This window comes from Cryptomeria japonica, chromosome 10 (genome assembly GCF_030272615.1).
Source record: "Cryptomeria japonica chromosome 10, Sugi_1.0, whole genome shotgun sequence".
Lineage (NCBI taxonomy): Eukaryota > Viridiplantae > Streptophyta > Pinopsida > Cupressales > Cupressaceae > Cryptomeria > Cryptomeria japonica.
The window spans coordinates 352027354-352030526 of record NC_081414.1 but is presented as its reverse complement, the minus strand read 5'-3'; positions in this window follow the sequence as shown (position 1 = coordinate 352030526).

The following is a 3173-nucleotide window of genomic DNA, read 5'->3' as shown; positions in this document are numbered from 1 at the left end:
TGGGAAAATTCATTTTTGGGAAATTTATGAGGTTAGGTGAATTATTTTATGGAGATTGATAGTTCTTTTTCAGGATTGTGGTTACTGCCTTTACAAAGTAGAAAGTAAAAGATCAGAGTAGAATAATAGAATAACATTCCATCTCCTCTTCAAATAAAAGACAATCATTTTACATAAATGCAGGCATGTGCGTGAGAACATGGATTCTCTATGAACATTTACTTGATTGAGCAACCCACTAAATTTGAATATTCAAATGCAGGCATGAGCTTGAGAACATGGATTCTCTCTAAACATATCTTTTGTTTAGAGCAACCCACTAATTTTGACTATTTGCCATTGGTTGTGCTTTTCAATTGTAGCACTAATGACGGGAGCCTAAGAACATCTGCCTAATTCAAATTAAAAGAGTAGATGGCTCTTGTTTTGTCCTCATATCTATTGCCACTATTTTACAAATATAATATAGGAAGCTTATTTACCGTTTCTTGAAGATTATCTAATCCATAAGCCCTTGTGATGCAGTTAGCCTTACGTTACCTATGAAAGGATGCCTTAGACCATGCAATCCTTAAGAGTTAAGAACGGAATTAAACACAAAATGATAGAGAACATTGACTTCTTTATTATGATATTCCAATAGAAAGATTACAGAAGTCCACAAGGGATATCAACAACATAAATGACTTTTCATATGCTCAGGTCACATACACAATGCCTTCTCTCAAGCTAGGCTCTGCAATAACTACTCTTCTTAATGCCTAGTTCAAACTATTCATATTCTTGTTCACTTGACTTGTCTCTTGCTTCTAGACTCGACTTCACATATAATTACTCAGATTGCTAACCTCCACCAACCTTTGTCAACTTAATCCAATCTTTGTCAAATCAAGGTACACGAAACAATTATGATAATTGAATTGTTCATTGTACTTGCCAACTCATTGTTCTATCAAGATGTTACATCTCCCTCTTGTATATGATCTAAGTTGAGATATGTATGTCACTTCATTCTTCTTTGCAATGCATGAATGCCAAATGACTTCTCAAAACATGGTTAACCAAGTGAGCGTGCCATTGCACAAGCTGCCTCAAAGTGTTCATGCTCGCATCTATGTGTGTGACCAACAACACAATTGCTCCAAGTGCACAAGCCCCAACCTTTGTGCTCAAACATAAAGCTTTATTGGGACTACACTATTCACTTTGTATGTGCAAGTTTTGTGTAAGCCATCTATCCATATGATCTATTTTTGGTTGATGAGGATTGCTTGTGTGCTTGGAGGCTCCTGCATCAAACGCCTTGGTAAGAAAAGGACAATGAACTTGCACTTGTGCATTTTGTTTGGTCTATTGCCATCTTGTCATACTCAACAAATTTAGATTTGCTCAACCATGTTGTATCTTAAACTCCATGATCTTTCTATTTGACTAGAGATTCCTTATATGCATCTTGCATGTCTTCATGGCTTTAGTATCAATCACTTATTCAAGCACCTCTTATCCTTTCTATGGCAATTATCGTCTCTAATCAACCTCTCCAAAATTTGTGATGTTATCTTCTTTAGGTTGCTCCTTTATGTGGGTGTAAGTTTGCGATATTGAAGACAGGAGGTGGCATATCAATTACCTTTGCAACTCTATCTCGTATGCATTTCATGCAAAGTTTTGCAAGACTTTGCATGGTCTAATATTTTTCCACTTTAACTTTTATGTTCCCTATGGAAACCTCTCCTTGTGTAAATGTGCCAAGAAAATGTCACCAACTTGAAATTCAGGTTCTCATCTTTTAATATTTGTTTGTTGCTTATATTGCACATTACTCTTTTCTAATTGCATGTGCACTTGTTTGTACACATTGTGTATGCATTTTTGGAAATCTTTTGCTCATGTGTCCCTCTTCTCCACTTTTTAGGTAGCATGCAATTTATTGCCGCTTTTGTACTTTGCCAATAAACAATTTGGAAGTTCATTCAAGAACTTATATTCATTGAGTTGTTATTAACAAATTTCATTTGTGCCAAGATCAAGTCCCATAGTCTAGGTTTTACTTCCACCAGACAACACAATAGGCTTACAAGGTTCTTGGTAATCACCTTTGCTTGACCATCCATTTTGGGATGATATATCAAACTAAGTTGCAACTGAGTGTTAAGCTTCTTTGACAATGTTTGTTAGAAGTGCCCCACGAACTTTATCAAATACAATGTTGGATGGCAAACCATGTAGTCTCACTATTTCCTTGGAAATTAAATTTGCCACTTGCATGGTGTTAGTTTGTTTACAAGCCACAAAATGTGCCATCTTGGAAAACCGATCTATCACACACAAAAAAAGAATCATGGCCCTTATGTGTTCTAAGCAATCTAAGAACTAAATACATGTCCAAATGCTCGCATGATCCTTAGATACTAAGGTTGATATAACCTTGTGTTTTGACTACTTTCTTTGCCAAATGACAAATCTTGCACCCTTGTATGAATCTTTGTAGGTCCATAGATGTGGTTAGAAATAAACTTCATTTACTTATACCATTGTTATCCATACTAAAATGACTAGAAAAGCACTTGCTATGTTTGTACTTGGTGTTCTCATGCATTAATCCTTCAAATAGGTGTAAATATGCTCCCTTGAACAACTCTCCTTGCTTGCAAGTGGGGGATTGACACACCTATGCTTCCTTGAAGTCCTCATCCTCTGCATACAACATTGCTATGGAATTAGTTTAATCCATGGTTTCCTTGTGCATCTCATTCAACAAAACATATCTTTAACTTAACGTGTTTGCAACTTGATTAGACTTGCCACTCCTATGTTTCAAGACAAATGAGTAGCTTTGTAAGAGTTTACCCATTTCATGTGCTTTTGATTCAATTTTCCTTATTTATGAATTGCAATTCATGATGGTCTATGTACAATAAAAATTCTTCTGCAACAAGTAGTGCCTTAACTTCTTCAATGCTTGCACAATAACATAAAACTCCTAATCATACCTAAATACTTATTTTGTGCATCATGCATTCTTTCACACAATTATCTTACCTTCCTAACTCAACATCATGCCAATCACTATGGCACTTGTATTATGATCTAGATGGAATACTTTGTTGAAACCAAGTAGTGACAACATTGGCTGCTCAATCACCATCCTCTTCGATTGTTGGAATCTACAT